The sequence below is a fragment of the Bubalus kerabau genome, chromosome 7, assembly GCF_029407905.1.
Source record: "Bubalus kerabau isolate K-KA32 ecotype Philippines breed swamp buffalo chromosome 7, PCC_UOA_SB_1v2, whole genome shotgun sequence".
Classification (NCBI taxonomy): domain Eukaryota; kingdom Metazoa; phylum Chordata; class Mammalia; order Artiodactyla; family Bovidae; genus Bubalus; species Bubalus kerabau.
Window position 1 is genome coordinate 7,741,148 of NC_073630.1, and position 21,675 is coordinate 7,762,822.

At 39.1% G+C, this 21,675-nt stretch overlaps 1 long non-coding RNA gene across 2 annotated transcripts in view; it reads left to right on the plus strand.

Annotated features, from left to right (window-relative positions):
* Positions 1 to 236: 236 nt before the first annotated feature.
* The window catches only part of LOC129657150 (uncharacterized), a 35,036-nt gene continuing 13,597 nt past the window's right edge, over positions 237 to 21,675 (plus strand). For both annotated transcript variants that reach the window (XR_008716560.1, XR_008716559.1), the window contains exons 1-2: positions 237 to 446; positions 5,085 to 5,300. This is a non-coding gene — a long non-coding RNA (uncharacterized LOC129657150). The remainder of the gene's footprint in view (positions 447 to 5,084; positions 5,301 to 21,675) is intronic.

Consider the following 21,675-nt stretch of genomic DNA (forward strand, 5'->3'; position numbering starts at 1 on the left):
CCAGAACTGATGATTACACAACAACAACTCAGTTTAAACTCTAAGGATTATGCAACAAGATATATTCTGCTTGAGGACAGTTTCTCCTTCCTGAAAACCTTCTGGCTAATCCTGTTATCTTAAAATGTAAATTATGGGAACGGGTGTAGTAAGGTCTTCACAACCTTGAGACATTCTTTTGATTTATTGTAATAGCTAATGAAAAAAGTATATAACTCCCTTGCTAACACTACAGAGGGGGGCACTCTCCATCCCCCTTCTGATGTCCATGTCAGAACCTTTCTCTCTCCCTTTCACACTTGAATAAAACTCTGCTACACAAAAGCTCTTGAGTGATCAAACTTGGTCCCTGGACCCAAAGCTAAATCTTCTTCAGAGATCAAGAATCCGACACTGCTCACTATAAACTATCATCTTGGGGGCTTATCCAGGATCTTCAGGACAAGGTAAGAACACTCAGAGCTGTAGGTCTTTGCTTTCTCAATACACACGTTTTCTGCTTTACTTTACTAACTCTACGGTGTGCTTGTTTGAATGGATGATGTGCCCTGCGTGAAGTGAGTTGAACCCTGCTCTGTGGTTTTGCAGAGCCTTGAAATGACTGAAGGCAGCCCCCAAAAGGGGCGCCTTGGCAGGGCTTTATACTGACCTGCCAATGCCAAGAGACACCCAGTGTCCCTGCAAGGGGAGCGGCCAGAGACGGGCAAAGCATGTGGACTGATCTCTCCCTTCTCTGTCATCTTTTCCTGGTCTCTTTGACAATTTTGTAATTGCCCGGGGAATTAGAACTACTAAGATAATCTGTTGAATCATAGACTTTCAATGGACTTGTGATCCATGCTGTTACTGTGTTCTTTTACTTAGACCCCAAGTATGGAAGTGCCTAGCCTTGCTAGGAGCCGAAAGTTACAGGAGCACATTTGGAAGCGAGGCAGAACTCTAGCTCCAGGAATGTCTCTCAGGCTAGAGGTCTTGGCTGCCTGCCTCAGGGGCCAGTGCCTGAAACTGAGTCTTTGTCATGGCTGTGTCTCCTATCTATGTGGATATACGCATTGCTGGTGACCATGAGGTTTTTGAGAACACAGATTGGGAATTGAAGGATCTGGTAGATTGAAGTGCAATGGGCTTCTTCCTTTGGTAGCACTAGCTCTTAGTGGACCAGAGGAAACTCTCCAGTGGTTTCTGTTTCAACCCCTTAAATAGTCCTTTTGTGGAATCTGTGGAAATGAACTGGAAGGATTGGTCCTAAGCTCAAGGACAAAAATCACTTTTTCCTCACTGGCCAATCCTCCACCACCTCTTATGCTGTCACATTTACTGGATTGGTGACACTCAGAAGAGACACCTTGGTTGTTGTTCATCCCTTTATAACTCACCGTTTCTACTGCAGTTAAGACTGTACTCAGGAATGTGCATGGGCACAGGTAAAATGGATGCTCCCCCTGATAGTACTAGCTTGAGAAACATTCCAAAAAGCTACTCTACTCCATGCCGGGTAGTTTCAGAGAAAAGGGCAAATCAAATGTTGGTGGTATGGAACTAAATCAATCTGAGGTGCCATCAGGTCTACCCCTGGTGTATTTCCATCTCACCTCAGTGGTAGAACCAAGATGGGTGAGTAAGGTGCCTGCATCAGTAAGGGATAGACTAAGTCTGAGCAGGGAAGGAAAGCTTCAGTGCAAAGTCTGTCTACACCCGCATCTAGAGCAGGGAAGGATGCTTCCAGTGGAAAAAAGCCATGGTTGTGGATGCCACTTTTTTCTCTCTTACAGATGAGGGCTAGCATTTCCAGAACCATTCCTTTACAATGTATTTTAAATACTGGGACAAGTTTGATCCCCAGAATTTAAAAAAGACATTCCTGATCTTCTTCTGTGACACAGAATGGCCGTGGTATACTTTGGAAGACAGGAAACGCTTACCTGTTGAAGGAGCTCAATTATTACTGTTTTAACAACTAGATCAGTTCTGTAGAAAATAAGGGAAAATGGAAGAAGTGACATATGTGTTACTGTTTATCTCTCTGTGAGACGTGCCAGACTTATGTCCTAAGGGTACAGATTTGGGTGTGAAACCTTCAGCTGCCTCCTATTCTTGTACTTTGCCCCTTTATCTGGGGCTCCCAACTGAACAGGCTGAGAATCAGGGTACCCTTCCAGGAAGGGTTGCCTCAATGTAGGTAGAAATTCAAACAGTACCAATTGTGGTTGAGACTATTTAGTGGATCCAAAAGGTACATAGAAGCCTTTACAGGACTGACTACTTTTTGAGCTTACTTGAAGAGATATAATGCATGTCTTGGAACAGACGCTGACTCCTGACTCGAGAGCTCAAGTTTGGGGGAAAACTATTACTTTTGGAGATGAATGGCTTGAACATGAGGCAAGGGGAAAGAGGGAACACAAAATAGCCCTCCTCCCTACTGGGAATCAAGCAGTTCCCATAACAGAGCCACGTTGCCTGATGTATTCTTGAAGGACTTAAGCAAGTGCACGCTAAAGCTTTAGACTATGCTAAGTTGGTTGACATAGAATAGGGAGAGAAGGAAACTCCTGGTAAATTTCTAGATAATACAGGAGGCTGTCTACAAGTTTACTGATGTTGGTTCCCAAAGTTCAGAGGAGGAATAACCTTAAAAAATAGATAGCTCACTCAGTTAGCTCCAGATAGCTGCTGTAAGTTACAAAAACAGATGTATGGACCAAATCAGTCTTTAGATAATCTGTTGCAACTGGCTTATATGGTATATTATGGTAGACAATACAAGGAGGAAAATCAGAGGCAAAAAAGACCAGGGAAAGACTGAAGCCCCAGCATGGCAGTTAGATCTGTTCTGAAACAGGCTGAGGAAAAATGCCCAGAGGAACCCAGGTGAAATGAGACAGACTTGTTATTACTGTGGAAAGGAGGGGCATCTCAAGCAAGATTGCCCTCGACGTCTAAGCCACCCCCGGCTCCATAAAGGACCACACTGGAGGAGAGACTGCCCCCAGATGTGTAGGCCCCAGGGGTTGGGCTCTCAGGACAATCAGGACTGAAGGTGCCTCAGGGTCCCCACACAAGCCCCTATCCTAATAACACCTGAGAAGCCCCAGGTATTAATAACTCTGGGGGGCCAATCAGTCGATCTCTTTTGAACACTGGGGCAACTTTCTGCTCACTAAAGCCCCTGGTCTGCTTTCCTCCCAATCCACTACTGTAACGGGGCTGTCTGGATGAGCCAAACGCTGTTATTTCAAGCATCCTTTAAGCTGCAACTGGGACTCTGTGCTGTTTTCTCATGAGTTTATGATACTGTCAGAGTCTCCCACACTCCTTCTGGGAAGAGATATAATGAGCAAGGTCCAGGCCTCTGTTTTCATGAATATGGAACTTACTCTTTTTAATGGAACAAAATGCAAATCCTAAAGTGTGGCTGATGAAAAACTGTGGGTCAAGCACAAAATGCTGTTCCTGTCATTATCAAGCTCAAAGACTCACCTATTTCCACATCAAAAGCAGTATCCATTAAAACCTGAGGTTAAGGATGGGTTAAAATCCATCATTGAAAATTTAAAGAAACAAGGGCTACTAATTCCCTATAACAGTCCATGCAACACTGCTATTTCTGGGTATAAAAATGTCAAATGATAAATGGAAGGATGGTTTCTACAGTTAAACCTACACTAAATCATCCTCCTCCTATGACTTTAAGACAATTGAGAGAATTCTTAGGCGTTATAGGCTATTACCGCATTTGGATTCTGGCTTATGGGGAAATTGCCAGCCTTTATATAAACTTATAACTGAGACTCAGCAGGCCCAAACCAACAAACTGGTTTGGTCCTCAGAGACTCAAAAACTTTTAAGGCTCTTCATACTGCTCTCCTGCAGGCTCCAACTTTGAGCTTGCCCACAGGATCCACGTTTGGTCCTTACTTAAAGAAAGGCTATAGCCACATACCTTAAGGGTAATTGCTACTGTTGTTTTGCTAATGTCTAAAGTTCATAAGTTTACTAATGGACAAAATCTTACTGTACTGACTTCTCATGATGTAAGTGGGATCTTAAACTCTAAAGTTCAGAGTAAGAGTGGCTCCATCTTTAAAGCTGCTGTAACTCAAGGGGTGTCAAAAGCTCTAGGAATAAAATATCACTTATACTGTTCCTAGAGACTAGGAAAAGGCCAAGGACGTTATTTTAAAAAGTTGAAAAGGCTAAAGACGTTGTTAAAAGACATCCATGTAAGCTAACTCAGGAAACACAAGACAATTGGTTCACAGTTCTACCCATAGCTTTAATGAGGGCTCAAACTAACCCCCCAGAACTGTCTGACAGACTGTTTTGTGCACAGACATTGTTATAGACCCTGAAACCTTAGACTTAACTATGTGACAGCTTTCAGCCTTTTCAAAAAGACATTACCAGGAGGTTAGCTCCTGACCCAGCCTTTGAATCAAACAAGCTAGTATTTGAGCCAGGAACTGAGATGGGCCAGAGAATCTATGTGGGCTTGCTTCTGCTGACTCCAAAAGTCCTGAGTCTTCCGTTTGACCCTTAAGACAACGCCTTCCTGTCCTGGGCTCATTCTTACACTGCATTCCACAATCATATAATTGCTGGGTCTGCAGAGCGCTCCCTCTCCTCATCAATTGAAGACTTCCCATAGTGGGTTCCTCCACTTCGAGGAAAAGACCTTTTTCAACTCTGTCAATATCTTCACCAACAACAATCACTTTAATCTGATTACATCTAGCAGTCCTAAGAAGGATTGGTGTAACACTTTGTACCTTAACGATGGACATAATGTGACTTTCAACTTTGATTATACACATTATCTTGGTTTAATGATTATTTTGCTGCACATAAGAAGGTAAATGGGTCTAGATCTGCTGGTTTCCTACCTGATGTTTATGAGATATGGGATGAGATCATATGGCTAACTCCTGAAAATGGATGCCTACTATCTAATGCTCCCATATGCTGGGAACAAAAGAACCATACCCAGAAGTTAGCTGACAACTTAATTATAATGATTGGGAACAATTGGGGTTTTTGCCTCAAGAAATATGCAATGTAATCATTCCTGTGTTTTCCAATCCCAGCTCAGGTCCTCCTTTTTCCTGGCCAGGAACTCGTTGGGACTGGATCCTTCAGTCATGCTGGTCGGCTCCAAATGTGGCTCTTACCTATGGGCATGGCTTCCCCCGCTCCTGGATAGGGAGATGCTCCCTAGGTTTACCTTTTACTCATGGCTTCATATTTCCAGAGCTTCCAGAGAAGCCTGCTCATCTGCCACACCTTAAAACTCACTGGACAAGGTCTGTATTTCACTGGTATGATTATCTGGCAGCAATATTTGTTCCCTCTCTGGGAACTACAGATGTTATGCTACGACTTGATGCTCTAAGTTTACTCATCAGGATTTACAAGATTTTCAAAATTAGGCCCTATTAGCTAAACAAATGCAAATTAGAAGGGTGGTTTTACAAAACAGATTGGCCTTAGATATTCTAGTGGCCACACAAGGAGGAACTTGTGCTATTATTCATGCCCAGTGTTGTACATATCTACCAGATATGAGTACTAATGTCACTCACTTTACTAAACACGTGAATAAGATGATTCAGGCTATGGATTCTCCTGAACCCTCAGTCACCTCACTTTGGGAAATTTTAACTAGCTCCCCATGGTGGAAAACTATCTTAATCATAACAATTCTAATTGTTCTGTTTTTACTCTTTGCTCCATGCATCTGTGACTGTGTAACTTGGTTTGTTTCTAACTGTTTGAAAGCTTTTAAGTTACAAATGGTTGTCTAGGCTCCTATGAGTGCCACAGACTCCTCCAACTATTATATGTGGCCCCTGGATCAGAGACCCTCCATATGAGGGTGAGGAGAATATGTTGCCTCAACAATTTAGTGACAATGCCCCTCAACAGCAGGAAGTAGTTATGGAATGAAAACAATGCCCCTTTTCCTTGGCAATATAATTCTCCTAAAGAACAGGAGCGGGGGGGGGGGGGGGGGGGTGGCGGCGGGGGATGAGAGAGTCAATTCCTAGACAGGTTGATAAGAAATCCCGGGTCCCTGAGGAGGAGAAAGGGGTCTGGGGCTCTCAAAGCAGAGATAAGAGTCTGGAATTCTCAAGGAGGAGAAAAGGACAAATGTCTTTTTTTATCTACATACCTTAGTCTTAGTCACATAAAACATTTTTTTCTTTAAGCCCAGAACTGATGATTACATAACAAACAACTCAGTTTAAACTCTGTACTAAGGATTATAGAACAGCAATGTATCCTTCTTGAGAACAGTTTCCCCTTCCTGAAAACCTTCTGGCTAATCCTGTTATCTTAGAATGTAAATTATGGGAGTGAATGTAATAAGGTCTTCACAACCTTGAGACATTCTTTTTATTTATTGTAATAACTAATGAAAAAAGTATATAACTACCTTGCTAACACTACAGAGGGGGGCACTCTCCATCCCCCTTCTGATGTCCATGCCAGAACCTTTCCCTCTCCCTTTTCACACTTTAATAAAACTCCGCCACACAAAAGCTCTTGAGTGATCAAAACTGGTCCTTGGTCCCAAAGCTAAGTCTTCTTCAGAGATCAAGAATCCGACACTGTAAGCTATGACTCGAAATGTTGAAACAAAACAGACCCACCTATCAAAAAGTGTTGTTCACCACCAGAGAACAGAGTCAACAAATATTTTTGGATCTCCTACTGAGTGTCAGAGCTAGACACCTTCTTTCCATTTTGGGATCAGCAAAAGCATTTCTATTCTGAATCAGATGAGGCTGAAAAGAGTTGGGTGGCAAATTAGAGAATGGGGGGTGGGGTGGGTGGAGAGAGTCATAAAAATCAGTTGAATCTATACTTTTTAAAAACATACAGAGTTTTACTAGCTTAGATCTCAAATTCCTTTTCCTCTTGCTCAGCAAAACCTCATTTTCCAGAACAGAATATGAGTTCTGTATATAAGAAGAAAATCTGAAAAAAATGAGATAAAATAAGATCAAAATGCTGCTATATGAATGCAACACCCCATGAGATGGTATGGGGAAATGCTACTGTTCCGACTCCTTTGGCTTCTGGTCACTCTGCCAGATCTCTTGACTACTGATATGCTTATAAAATGATGTTACCTTGGCAAAACCTAGAAAATAGATATGAAGAAGCTATTTTTAAAATTAACTTTTAATGAATTGGCAAAGGCAATTAAAAGGGGACATCACAAGGGAAAAGAGCATCCAAGAAACTTCAATTTATATTCCTTCTCTGTAGGGAGTGGGCATTTCAGTGTGACAAACTCTAGACTCCACCAACATGAGTGGTTTAAAAACTAATTAAGGAATAATTTCTTAAGATAGTAGACTGTCCAAACATTTATTTTTTCCCCCAAGATCCTACCAGAGTGACAATGAAAGAAAACAAAGTGTATAAATCCACAACAATAAAGAAAAAGAGAATAGTCACAGTGAATGAGAATTTTCTATACATTTCTTGAAAACAAAAATGGGCTGCTGATTATGAACATCATGTTGAAGCTGAGAGTAGTCATCAGTTAGATCCATTTACTGTAACTTGCTTAATTAATAACAAACTGTAACTGTCTTCCCTGATCAAGCTTGCTGTAATTGTTTTTATAAAGCTTGCATATCCTCCAAATGTCCCCTAACCTAAACAGTTAGATGTTTGCCTGAGTTATTTTCCAGGGACTTGGAGCCAGCTGTGTCTAGTTTGAGCTCCAGCCAGTTAAGACTGGGCCACCAGCCCTCCATCTGGGCATGTGTGAGTGTCCTCGGTGACCTTTGAACATCAGAGGGCCAAAACTCCATCTTCAGGACATTTTTCTGAACATGCACCCTATAGAGAAGCATTTAGCTTAGTTGCCCCTGCATAGAAGGATGATCACCTCACCTTTTTCTTGTTTCCAGTCAGCTTTCCCCACACTCCTCAGCTTTACCCATGAATGTTCTAAGCCTCTCACCTTCAGGGAGGTAGATTTGAGATTTGTTCTGTCTCCTCACTCAGCTGCTTTGTGTATAAACGCTTTCTCTGCTGCAAACTTTAGGCTTCCCTGGTGGCTCAGTGGTAAAGAATCCGCTTGAAATGCAGGAGACACAGGAGACGTGGATTTGATCCCTTGGTCGAGAAGATCCTCTGGAGGAGGGCGTGGTAACCCACTCCAGTATTCTTGCCTGAAAAATCCCAGGGGTCGCAATGTGTCAGACACGAGCAAAGTGACTGAGCACACAAGAGTGCACTGCTGCAAATCTCAGTGTCTCAGAGTTTGGCCTGCTGCACATCAAGCAAATGAGCCTGGATCAATAACATAACTATGAAGAAAAACAGTGGAAGTGGGAGATTAGGATAAACTCAGAGAAGACCACAGGAGCAAGAATTAGTCTCTTCAGCAGAATCCTACAGAGACTCGGGAAATTTTAGATAGTATCTGAATTGGAGAGTGAGAGAAAGAGATGGGCGAAGAGGGCAGATTCACTGATGGTTTGTCTACAGAACAGTTAGCCCCCCCAGTCCACTCTAGCACTCACCATGGACAGAATGGGCATCAGGAAGGCATTTACCCCTCAGGCCTCGACACTTCCTCCCTCCACAAACACACACGCATGCACGCACAGGTGCACAGGTTTCCTCTTGCGAGAAATTAGAGGTGAACCACAGCATTTAGTGTTAATATTGACAGAAACTGCAGTGTTCTGGAATGCCAGAATGGCCAACTGTAATGATTGAATCCACACCCAATTACCAGCCCATGTTCCACAGAGCTCTTGGTCAGTTCACATTTCTGCATTCTTAAAGGACTGTTAGACATTCTAAAAAAAAAAAAAAGAAAACCTGAAAAGTAAAAGAATAAGATTAAGATAAGTAGAAAACTAACTCTAGAATAATCAAATAAATACAACATAACCAAAGAGAACTCGGACATAAATTTAATTACTATTCTCATAAAGATTTAAGAAAATATTGCTTTTATAAAATAAAAAACAAGCATGCTGTGAAAAAGAACAATTGGATTCATAAAACATTGGGAAATTAAGAAATAGATTCCTGAGGTTAAAAACAGATAATTTACTCATCTTTATTTCCCATATATTTAATAAGAGCCTCTGCAAAAGTGTTTTCTAAAGGATGTTTGTATGGCAACCTCAGTGAGCATGTTTATCATTTGGAGTGCTGTTTGGAGACAGATGGCACATTCAAACCAAGTACCTTGAGGTGAGATTAACAAAGGGACCATTCACAAAGGAGTGAACGGGCTACATAAAAACAGAGGCATTAGTGCAGTTGCTACTGCTGCTGCTAAGTCGCTTCAGTCGTGTCCGACGCTGTGCGACCCCATGGACTGCAGCCTACCAGGCTTCTCCGTCCATGAGATTCTCCAGGCAAGAACACTGGAGTGGGTTGCCATTTCCTTCTCCAATGCATGAAAGTGGAAAGTGAAAGTGAAGTCACTCAGTCGTGTCTGACTCTTAGCGACCCCATGGACTGCAGCCCACCAGGCTCCTCCATCCACGGGATTTTCCGGGCAACAGTACTGGAGTGGGGTGCCATTGCCTTCTCCATTAGTGCAGTACCAGCTGCTAAAAGCAAGGCTCTCTTCCCATCCCTGGGCCTGGAGGGATGACAAGAAGCAGGAGAAAAACAAACAAGAGGAGGGAGAAAAGGAGTAGCAGAAGAAGGAAAAGAGGAAACAGAGAGATAGAGAGGGAGAGAGCTATGTGGAAATAGAAACTGAATTGGAGCTATGACTTTGGGCAAAAGCAGGAAGCCAGTCCATGCTGCCCTCGTGGGAGGTCCTGTGACTCTTTATAAGTGAACTGATTCCCCGTCTCTTTGATCTATAAGTGGTCTCTGTTCTTCAACACAATCAAATGCCTAGGGAGTCCCTTGACCCCAGCATTGGGCAAAGTAATGCAGGGTAGATGATTCAGAGCAGGCAAACAAGATATCCAGTACATGTGTCCCTGAACATTTGATAGTCACACGTTCATATTTAAATGGTGCTTTGCCGGATGTAAAAGGTCTAAGGTCTAAGTTCATTTCCTTCAATACATTTAAGCCTATAATGTTTTGTCTCTGATTCTAGTGTGGCTGTTCAGAATTCTGATATAAGTCGGACATACCCTCTTTCTCTTTGGTATTTTAAGGCTAGTTCTTCAACCCTTTGATCCTATGAAATTTCACTATCACGTGTTTATATGTGTATTTTTTTATATCATTTGAGTACTTTCAGTCTGAGGTTTCTAATCTATATTTTTGAAAAGTTCCAGTTACTATTTCTTCAAGTATTTCCTTTCCTCTATTTATTTTTCCATTTGGGATTTCTACTGTATGTATTTGACACTTCTATTCTCCTTCTCATTGAAGTTTCAATTGATGATTTTTTTCAACCATTAAAACTTCTCTGATGTCCTTCTCAGAGAGTTTCTTAATATTCCTGCTCCTTAATTCATTCTTGCTCTAAACCTACTCTGCTTTATAATACTTTTATTTCAAATTTTTTTTATATGCAGTGTATCCACTTGACTTTTCATTGCAACTGCTAAATTTCCTTTTCACGTCACCAAAATCTTCCTTAACATTTCTTGAAGGATACTTATGATGCTGCATTTTAAATTCTTCATCTCCTCATTCCTTTTATTTTGTATTACTGCATAGATTGTTCAGTCTATTATCTTCATTTAATAGTAGCTATGTTTTTTAGATGTCTCCTTAATTTACCCTTTGAGTTTATTTCCCTCTTAAAGTATTAGAGATCTTGGTTAGTAATATGCAGAGAACTTAAAAGACCTGAATACTGCCCTCTTAGTGAGTTTGCAGAAAGAATGTGCTACAGGGGGCAGATCAGTGCCCCAGTTTAGACATGCCATCCTGGGTTGTTCCTTTTATCCTCAGGCAAACCTGGCCATCTCACTATGATGTCAGCTGAGTTCCTTTTTTCAGTGAGGATGAATCCACACACATTTTTACCTTATCCATTTATGTATCTATCCAATATCTACTTGTTGAATGACTTCTCTATGCCAAATTTGCATATTCAAGATAGTTAATTCTAGTTATTGCTGACTCTGTCCATGAAATAGGCTAGGTCTTCAAAAAAAAAACTAACTTATCATCTTGAATATAAGTACATGCTCATAACATTACTAGTGGCCATTTTCTAAATTTCCAAGAATGTGATAAAACCATAATTTATAAAATTTGCCAAAAATAAAATATTTATATCTGTAAAAAATAATTTATACAGCCCAGTTAAGTGTAAACTGTAAGATACTGAAATAAGAGTTAGGATTCCTGTCTGGAGGTTTAGACAACACTATACAGCAAAGGCTGTGTTAAATGAGAGAAATTTGGAGAAGGTCTTGGAGTAGTCAAGGAAACAGGAGAGAAACGGTAGCTCGCATCTGAAGTATTTAGAGCAGATGTGGAGTGGAATGACCAGGGGAAGAAGGAACGCTGTACAAGGAAAGTAGTGCAAATTTAGGTTCCTGGAGGTGGTGAGGGAGAATTTTGTAGAAATTCTAATAAGATGGTTTTAAAGGAAAGGCCTCTACTATGTGTAGAAATTGGCTAGAATAGTCAGCTATGGGGAATGTGTCAATAGGAAATGATTGAAAGTTTCTGTGTGACAAAGTGGGCCAGATTAAAGCAAAATCACACAAGTTTTAGTGATCAATGGAAGCAGCAGGATCTAGTTACATTTTCTAACCAGGTCAAAGAGTAAATAGCGTTGTCTGGGAAATTCAGATCAGCAGAGAAGGTGAAACAAAAAGAACAACAAATTAAGAGGGGTTTTCCTGAAAATGGAACAGCTGTTCTACTTTTAATAATGGAGAAAATGATGAGAAAGCAGAAGAAAACAGATAGGAAGGAGGCAGAGAACTGATAAAGATGTATAAAGGAATGAGTAGGTATGAAGTGTTAACCCTCTGTCATCAAGCACAGACAGAGTGGATACAGGAGGAGGTTAGAGGTTAAGAAGTGTTAGTTGTGGCCCAAAAACATTGGTAAGACAGATTTTTGAGAACAGCTGAGATTGAGGGTTGTCTGACATCAGTGTTGCAGCTGACAATTTGATATAGCTGAGCTTCCAGACAGCCTCTTTCCCTCGCCACCAGCCTTGGGGGAGAAGGGGAAAGATGCTTCTCCCCTTTGGGCTCTGGCCTTGCTCATAATAAGGTCTTCTGAAAATGAAATCTCACTGAGGCTTTCAGAACTGCGTAGGAGAAATGTTACGTCTTAAGAGTACCTGGGAACTGATTAAAGCTTTGTGTTTCCATGGTTATATATAACATATGTATCCTTTCATCAGTACATGCCTATGTCACAAGAGAGACAAAGTCAAAATATGTGGTTGAGTCATTTCATATAAATGTTTACCAGGGGAAGGAAGGAAGTAAAAGCACATATTTTTATTTTTCCTGTGTCATCTTCATTATGGGAAGGACAAACTAATATTGGCTGTATTTCTTTCTGAAGAGCTCAGTTTGAATTGATTTCTCTCCCAACTCTAAAAGCATCTTTGCCTGTAACACATTTATCTGGCAATTTGTCCTGCTCTGCCTTCTGTTGTTGACTGAGGACTTAAGTTTCTGCATCCTCCTGTAACATGGATACATATAGACAGATTTCTGTAAAAGTAAGGAGCAGGTGGCTTGTTTACCCAGTTTTGCCCACTCTGGATACCAGAATCTAAATGACCATAAATATGTAAGTAAGTGTGACAGTATTTTTCAGTTGCTGTTGTTCAGTCACTAAGTTGTGTCCAACTGTTTGTGACCCCACGGGCTGCAGCTCACCAGGCTTCCCTGTCCTTCACTATCTCCCGTAGTTTTCTCAAACTCATGTCCATTGAGTCAATGATGCCATCCAACCACCTCATCCTCCACCGCCCCCTTATCATCTTGCCCTTAATCTTTCCCAGCATCAGGTTTTTTCCAATGAGTCAGCTCTGCATCAGGTAGCCAAAGTATTGCAGCTTTATTTTTTTTTTTTTTTTCAGTAAGTCATTAAATCTTCAGTCGGCCAGTAGGAACCCTGTCTGTGGGGGATAAAGAGATGCGTCCTGCACTCTGCCCTGTGCTCTGTTCTCATGGTTGGGTCTGCTGAGGGCTTTCCCAGTCTGGTTTTGAGGCCCATATTTAGGGACTTTGTTTTGTTTCATTTTTTACAAATACTTAGTTCCATATTTTAATATTCCTGCCCTACCCTGCCACCTATACCATTGAAGAGTTGTGGTGTATGCTACTGTTCTTTCTCTCCCATCTGAGTATATTAATTATTTCTATAATATAGAAATATTATAGATATCAGTATTTTTCTTTCCTTGTGACAGCAGTAACTGAAAAATAGAAAAACCCTGAGGTGGGCATTCATTGTTTGTAGGTTTTGCCATATTGAAAATATTCATCCTTTTTTATGGAAAAAAAAATTCTTTGGTAAATCACTCTTTCTCCAGCTTAGATTATGATATTTGACTGGAATTGTCCCTACTCACAACTCCAGTAATGTTCCATGACTACTGTTAACCACAATGATGAGTTTAGGGATGGGCATACGGTCCCATTCTGGCCAATGAGAGTCAGTCCTAGGACGGGAAGTTTCACTAACTGTGAAACAGAAAAAGCTTTGACTTTCTTGCTGGACTCAGAGCAAGTGCTGGTGCAGCCATCCTGTGAATAAGACAAACGGTGACTTAAGAATAAAATGTTCACTGAGGAAGTGAAGGCACAAAACAAAAAAAGGAGAAACCAGACCTGGGTCAAGACTCACTGAAAGAAATCAGCCCCTGGAATGCTCAAGTACATGTCTCAATAAATTCAATTTTGCTTAAGCTACTTGCATTTTTTTGTCACTTACAACTGAAAAAATATAAGCCATGGATGGGTAAAGCTTCTTAAAATATCTATTTGAAGGTGTTTGTGTATATACATATTTTCAAAAACCATTTAATGAATATATTACTGACTGCTTGGAGTTCAAAATGAAAATGGATCCCTGACTTACTAATGCTTTGATATTTTCTATGTGTTTACTTGGAGAAGGTGATGGCACCCTACTCCAGTACTCTTGCCTGGTTGAGGTCATAATCAGCATCAGATATTTTGCTGGATTCTGAGAATAAACTGGTGAGCAAAAGGAGATGTGGTTCCTGATCAGTGGACCTTACTGTCAGTGGGGAGGCCAGACATTATTAAAGACACACATCGAATCAAGATGTGAAGAATTAAATAGATTGAAGAGAGACTTTGTAGGCTGACTAGACATGATTTATTGGTGCATTGGTTATGAGGAGTAGGTATAGGGGGATGGATCCCAGGTTCCCACATAATGTAAGAGTAGATGGTGGTATCATTTAATGAGATGTAAGACCCTAGAGAAAAGCATGGAAATCCTCTCTAAGACATTTTGAGTTGTTTTTGAAGCTTCCAAGAAATCATAAAAAGCCAGTTGAATATATTGGTAAAAGTACTAAATATTTTCTTTGCCAAAGGCTTAAGAAATTGATGTTTAATTATTTCATGCTCAGTACTGTATGAGTTGCATTTATGCCTTATTTTATAGACTCCTTTCAAGGGAATATATATGTATAAGCATTTAATGTATACATACATATATAGGTATGTACATTTTATATATAAAAACACATATGTGTATGTGTGTATTACATGCACACACATATGCTTGCACATGTATATTATATATACACATATACACATGCATGTATTTCATACACAAAGCACAGTGCTTTGTACCTCATGGTGATGAAATATTTATTTGTTTATTTTAATGGATATGCATCCTTTTATTCCAGCATAGATCACATGAGTTTATTTTCATTCTGTATTTATCAACAACCTGATCCATATGGCACAGAGGAAATGTAGCAGTTCTAAAATGCATGTGATATGTGATACATATTAAAGCCCTACTAAAGATAGGAATGCAGTGTAGGAGAATTGCATTCTTCTACATAAAATTGCAAGTACATAAAACCTGATACTGAATCATTGCTTTTGAGAACTTTATAATAAGCTCTCAATTTCGGTTCAGTTCTGTTCAGTTGCTCAGTCGTGTCTGACTCTGCGACCCCATGGACTGCAGCATGCCAGACTTCCCTGTCCTTCACCATCTCCTGGAGCTTGCTCAAACTCCTATCCATTGAGTTAGTGATGCCATCCAACCATCTCATCCTCTGTCATCCCCTTCTCCTCTTGCCTTCAATCTTTCCCAGAATCAGGGTCTTTTCCAATGAGTCAGTTCTTCACACCAGGTGTCCAAAGAATTGGAGTTTCAGCTTCAGCATCAGTCCTTCCAATGAATATTCAGGACTGATTTCCTTCAGGATTGACTGGGTTTGACCTTGCAGTCCAAACACCCCAGTTCAAAAGCATCAATTCTTTGATGCTCAACTTTCTTTATGGTAAAACTCTCACATCCATACATGACTACTGAAAAAACCATAGCTTTGACTAGATGGAGCTTTGTCAGCAAAGTAATGCCTCTGCTTTTTAATATGCTGTCTAGGTTTTTCATTGCTTTCCTTCCAAGGAGCAAGTATCTTTTATTTTCATGGCTGAAGTCACCATCTGCAGTGTTGATGCAATAAAGTTCTCAATTTACCTAACATTTTATGTTTCTTGGTTATGAAATCCTTGAAAATTTTAGTGGGAGGTCTCTGATTTTCCAATAATGAAACATTTGTGCTAGTCAAAGTAAGAAGCTGAATATAAAAAAGGTAGAAGATGAATATAAGTTCTGGGTCAGAGTGTAGATTCTCTTGCCACAGGTGGTATATAGGAGGAATTGGAGGATGGAGAAGTCTTGGTTAATCCACTGGTCATCATGAAGACTTTATCCAGGGTTGATAATACCTGGGGTCTTCTGCTCATTCCAAGAGGAGGAAAAAAGCTTTTAATCTGAGAGGAGGAACATTCATGATGGCCTGAAATACCTTCCCTGCACTCCATCCCTGCTTCTTTTCTAGTTAGTCATCTGTGGAATAGTGAAGGAACATGGGCTAATGTGATATCTTGAGTTCAAATCCCACTTTGCCACTTATTTGCTGAATTGACGTGGGTCAGTCACCTGATATCTTTGGCTCTTAACTTTCTTATTTATATATTGAGGTTAAATTATGATGATTCAGCAAGATTGTGTGGTTATTAATCTATCTGCTTTAAATAAAAGTAAATACATGTAAAAATTAGTAAAATTAAATCTCATCACAGTCTCAATTTTACCAGGTTGGTAGAAATTTAGTTTAAACATTGAGTCACTGGGAACTCGTACTGCAAGTAGTAATTTATTTATATTTTGCTGTTATGGAAATTTGTTTCTTCTTGTTGTTGTTGTCCAGTCACTAAGTTGTGTCCAACTGTTTGGGATCCCATGAACTCCAACACACCAGGTCTCCCTGTCCCTCTCTCTCTCAGAGTTTGCTCAAGTTCATGTCCATGAACTGGTCTTATTGTATAGGTTGAATTTAAATGCCTATTCAGTTTTTCCAGGAACATGATTTTTAAAAAAAATACAAAGTAGGCACATAATTACAAAAAAAAAGAGGCAGACTATAAACTTCCTTTTAGTAAAAAGAATAGAGATGTGAGGAATCTCCAGTAGCTGTTCAGAGTCATTTACCTGCTAATTGTTTTTACTTTTACAGATCATTGAGAATATAAAAGTCAAGACCTAAAAAGAAAGAGGAATTTTTTTTTTTTTGGCCATGCAGCTTGTAGGAGTTTTGTTCCCAGACCAGAGATAGAACTGGGGCCCTCCTCAGTAGGAGGGAGAAGTCCTAACCATGCACCACCAGGGAATTCCCAGATATTCTTATTTTGTCCACTGAAACTGAAGTACTACTTTTCCCAGATGATAGCTCTTTATTGCCGCACATTTGGAAAGGTAGGGTGGAAAGGGTAAATAGATAAACCCACGTACACTCAGTAGTAGAGTGCAAGTGCATTGAAATCACAATTGTACTTGGTGTTGTGATTGTGCATAATGTTGAGGTTTTCATTACTTTACCAAAGCAGGGGAGTTACCCTGTATGCAGCTGTTTGTTTAATGTGTTTATTAAGTGCCAACAGTGGCTAAACACGGGGCATGCAACACAAAATAAGTGCCCACCCTCAGAGCTTATAATCTGTATTGATGTAAGAAAGGGAGAGAAACTTCAGGTAAAATGGGCAAGTTAAGAGAACAATACAGAGCTACAAAGAAGTCAGCTGGTTTGGAATCAGAAGAGGAAGCTATGCTGGAGATGGTGATAAATGGCAATCAAGCATAAGCCTGTGATAGAATTGACCATAAATGGAAAGAATAAGGCCTTGAATGACTAGATGTATTTTCTAAAAGTACTTAATGCTTTTAGTCAGAAGCTGATTTATGAAATATTGAATTTCTATGCCCTAAAAATGTCTCCAGATGCGTTTTATTCCTGTCTTCCAGCAGTTTCTATTACTTTACTATTTATTCTGTCTCATGGCTTTTCTGAAGAATTTTTGTCTTTATGTTTTATGCATGAGAATCATTATCCAATCTTTAATTAATACTGAGACTTTTCCAATTGGGATTACTTCATTAAAATCTCCTGATTGCATGTTACTGTGTAGCCTTTTTCTTATATTCTCCATGAATATAATAAATATTATAAATAAATATGTATAAATAATTATATAATGATTGTAATATAATATATAAATAAATAAATGCAGCATATCATGCTGTTGTGAAAATTAAGAAAGCATTTATGTGAATACACCAATGTTATGATCCATATGAAAGCACTTGGCTATTCCACTGATACTAGTTTCTTTTCTTCAGAATTCTACCTTGAATTTTTCTAAGAACTCACTTATTCCAAAAGATTATTTCTGGGAACTGAAAAATTTGAAATATTTAACTCCTTTCTGGCTGAAAAAGGGAAGAATATCTCTAAAAGGGCATGTAAATAGTTAGATTCGGTTCAAAACTATTTTTCTTAATGCTTAGCAAAAAGCATTTGCCTTTGTTTCTAAAGAAGACCTGAATATTTTTTATTCCAATGTATTTCACATGCCATAAAATTTGACACTTGAAAATATAAAATCTGATAGCTTTCAATATAGTCACAAAGTTGTACAATCATTGCCACTAACTAATTTCAGAATATTTTCATGACCCTAAATTGAAATCCTGTACTTGTTAGCAGCCATTCTTCACTGTGACTTTCTTCTAGTTTTTGGAAAACCCTAATTAATGTTCAGTTTCAATAGGTTTGTCTTTCTGGGAATTTCATATAAATGAAGTTGTATAACATGTGACCTTTGTGTCTGGCTTCTTCCATAAAGTATAATGTTTATGAAGATTATCATGTAGTCACATTAACATTAGTTCATTCCTTTTCATGGATAAATAATATTCCATTGAATGGAACTTTGCTGATGGGAATGTTAAATGCTGAGAAATAGTTTGGCAGTTCTTCCAAAAGTTAAACATAAAGTTACCTTGACCCAGCAATTCCATCCTATGAATACATATCCAAGAGAATGGAAAATATATATTCAAACAAAAACTTATACATGGGCAGTTGCACCTGTTAGGGCAACAGGCAGAGGCTCTTTTCTTCTAGAATGGTCAGTAATAACAGTGAAGTGAGCCTAGGCTTTCAGAAGCCATTGCTTGGGTTTGATTTTGAAGCCACACAGTGGAGACCTGTGCCAAGAGAAAAAGGAACTCTTTCTGCAGGACAACTCCTACCACCTTCTTGTTAGCATGTTCACCCCAGGAAAACACCCCCATGCAAATAAACCCATAAGAGGAGCCATGAGCCTGCCAACACAAACACTTCACCACCACATTCAGAGATCAAGCCCTGAGCCTTTGGAGTGGGAGCACTGACTCCAAGACCCTAGACTACCAGAGAACTGTCCCTAGGGAGTATCAAATAGTGAGAACTCACACAAAGAAAACCACTTGAACACAAGCCCCAGCATCACCCAACCACCAGTAGCACCCTGTGCAGGATGCCTCATCCAAACTACAAACAAAAAAAAAGTACAAACCCAATCATCAGCAGACAGGATTACCACCTCACTCAGCCTTACCCATCAGAGGAAAACCAAACAAAAACTCAGCACAAATCTCATTCTACACAAAGCTTACACAAACCACTGGGTCAACCTTAGGAGGGTAGAAACCAAAAGGAAGAAAGAATTCAGCCTTGAAGCCTGGAAAAATAAAACCTCAAACACAGTAAGTTCAAAAAAAAAAAAAATGAAAATACAGAGAAACACTACACAAATGAAGGAACAAACTAGAAACACAGAAGTCCAAATAAATGAAGAGGAAATAGGCAAACTACCTGAAAAAGAATTCAGAATAATGATAGTAAAGATGATTAAAAAAAAAAACCTTGAAAACAGGATGAAGAATTGCAAGAGTCAATTAACAAAGACCCAGAAGAATTAAAGAATAAATATACAGAGACAAACAACAAAATTACTGAAATTAAAAATACACTAGAAGGAATCAGTAACAGAATACCTGAAGCAGAAGAACGAATCAGTGAGCTGGAAGATAAAATGGTAGAAATAACTTCTGAAGAGCAGAATAAAGTAAAAAGAATGTAAAGAACTGAGAACTCTGAAACCTCTGGGACAATATCAAACAGACCAACATTCGAATTATAGGGGTCCCAGAAGAAGAGGAAAAGAAAGGGTACAAAAAAGTTTTTGAAGAGATTATAGTTGAAAATTTCCCGAACATGGAAAAGGAAATAATCAATCAACTCCAATAGGGACAAAGAGTCCCATACAGGATAAATCAAAGGAGAAACACACCAAGACACATTCTAATCAAATTAACAAAGATTAAACACACACAAAAAAAGAATATTAAAAGTAGCAAGGGAAAAGCAACAAGTAACATACAAGGGAAATCCCACACATTTAACAGCTGATCTTTCAGCAGAAACTCTGCAGGCCAGAAGAGAATGGCAGGATGTATTTAAAGTATTGAAAGGGAAAAATCTACAACAAAGATCATTGTACCTGGCAAGGATCTCATTCAAAATTGATGGAGAAATCAAAAGCTTTTCAGACAAGCAAAAGTTAAGAGAATTCAGTACCACCAAACCAGCATTATAACAAATGTTAAAGGGACTTACACAGTCAAGAAATACAAGAGAAGAAAAGTATCTACAAAATCAAACCCTGAACAATTAAGAAAATGGCAATAGGAACATATATATCAATAATTACTTTAAATGTAAATGGATTAAATGCTCCAACCAAAAGACACAGACTGGTGGAATGGATACAAAAACAAGACCCATATATATCCTGTCTACAAGAAACCCACTTCAGACCTAAAGACACATATAGATTGAAAGTGACAAGATAGAAAAATATATTCCATGCAAATGGGAAGCAAAAGAAAGCTGGAGTAGCAAACCTCAAACCAGATAAAATAGACCTAAAAATAAAGAATATTACAAGAAATAAGGAAAGACACTACATAATGATCAAGGGATCAATCCAAGAGAAAGACATAACAATTGTAAATATCTATGCACCCAACATAAGAGCACCTTGATATATAGACAAACACTAACAGACATAAAAGGAGAAACTGACAGTAACACAATAATAGTAGGAGACTTTAACACCAACGGGCAGATCATCAAAACAGAAAACAGTAAGGAAGCACAAGTCTTCAATGATACATTAGATAAGATAGATCTCACTGACATCTTCAGGACATTCCAACCAAATGCAGAAGAATATACTTTCTTCTCAACTGCACATGAACATTCTCCACGATAGGCAACATCTTAGGTCACAAATCAAACCTCAGTAAATTTAAGAAAATTGAAATCATATCAAGCATCTTCTCTAACTACAGCACTATGAGACTAGATATCAATTATAAGAAAAAAACTAAAAAACACAAACACATGGAGATTCAACAATACGTTTCTAAATAACCAACAGGTTACTGAAGAAATCAAAAGGGAAATCAAAAAATTTCTAAAAACAAATGACAATGAATACACAACTCAAAACCTATGGGATGCAGCAAAAGCAGTTCTGAGAGGGAAGTTTATAACAGTACAATCCTACCTCAAGAAACAAGAAAAACATCGATTAGACAACCAAATGTTACACATAAAACAACTGGAAAAAGAAAGAACAAAAAACTCCCAAAATTAGCAGAAGGAAATAAATCATAAAGATCAGAGCAGAAATAAATGAAAAAGAAATGAAAGAAACAATAGTAAAGTTTAATAAAACTAAAAGCTGGTTCTTTGAGAAGATTAACAAAATTGACAAACCTTTAGCCAGACTCATTAAGAAAAAAAAAAGAGAGAGAGAGAAGAATCAAATCAACAGAATTAGAAATAAAAAAGAAGTTACAACAGACAATGCAGAAATGCAAAGGATTATAAGAGACTATTATGAACAACTATATGTCAATAAAATGGATAACGTAGAAGAAATGAACTGATTCTTAGAAAAGTTCAATCTTCCAAGACTGAACAGAGGATGAGATGGTTGGATGGCATCACCGACTCAATGGACATGGGTTTGGGTAAACTCCGGGAGTTGGTGATGGACAGGGAGGCCTGGCATGCTGAGGTTCATGGGGTCGCAAAGAGTCAGACACGACTGAGCGACTGAA